The sequence below is a fragment of the Ursus americanus genome, chromosome 17, assembly GCF_024610735.1.
Source record: "Ursus americanus isolate L20-20 chromosome 17, mUrsAme1.1.p, whole genome shotgun sequence".
Classification (NCBI taxonomy): Eukaryota; Metazoa; Chordata; class Mammalia; order Carnivora; family Ursidae; genus Ursus; species Ursus americanus.
This window is the reverse complement of record NC_142143.1, coordinates 40,967,024-40,967,896: the sequence shown is the minus strand read 5'-3', so window position 1 is coordinate 40,967,896 and position 873 is coordinate 40,967,024.

The following is an 873-nucleotide window of genomic DNA, read 5'->3' as shown; positions in this document are numbered from 1 at the left end:
TGAAAATGCCTACTTAAAATGAGTTCCGTAGAACTTAGACGCGATCTGCGCAATCTCCGTGCGTGCGTACGCTAAAGCCCGCGTTATTTGCACAAACTAAAAGCGCTTCTCCTGCGTAGCCAATGGAGAGTCGGAGATTTCTTTCCCAGGATGCATGGCAACAACAGAGTTTAGCTGCATGCTGGGAATTGTAGTTCACGACTATGGGCAACGGCGGGCCTGTCTTACCCGTAGTTTTCTCTCGGTTCCCGTATCTAACTTACGACCCCGAACTCCTGGGTTTGGCCACAGAGTGCAATCGGTCTATCCTTGATGTCATTCACTCATTCTTTTGATAATATTTATATGGCTGTCAAATAAGTGCTAGGTCTAAATACAAGGTCTGAATACGAAAATACATGATCTTTGACGGCAGGGAGTGACAGTAATAGCTATCATTTTTTGTGAGACTACTTTGTGCTGGCCCTTTATTTGCATTTCTAACTCTTAAAACATTAAAACAAACAAAACTCTCTAAGATTGATAATTTTTTGTAAGGTAAGTTTTAAAAGTCTGTTTCTGATGGTAATTTCCTAGAGTCTTGCCATTCCTCTTTCTAAGCCAAAAGGATAGTAATTAAGTGACACTTCTGAAGTGTTTCCCCTAGCCTAAGATTTCCCAAATACCTCAAGATGTGAAGTTCATCTCTACTATAAATTTTTACACTTTTAAAAATCTAAAATTTTGTAGACACACTAAAGATGAGAATTCTTTTGATGACTCATCTTACTACTTAACAATTTCTAAAATTTTCTGCAGCACAATTAGGGAAAGTCTTTGATAGGTTCAATTTCTTGCATTAGTGAAACAAGGAATGTTTATTTGAAATCCACC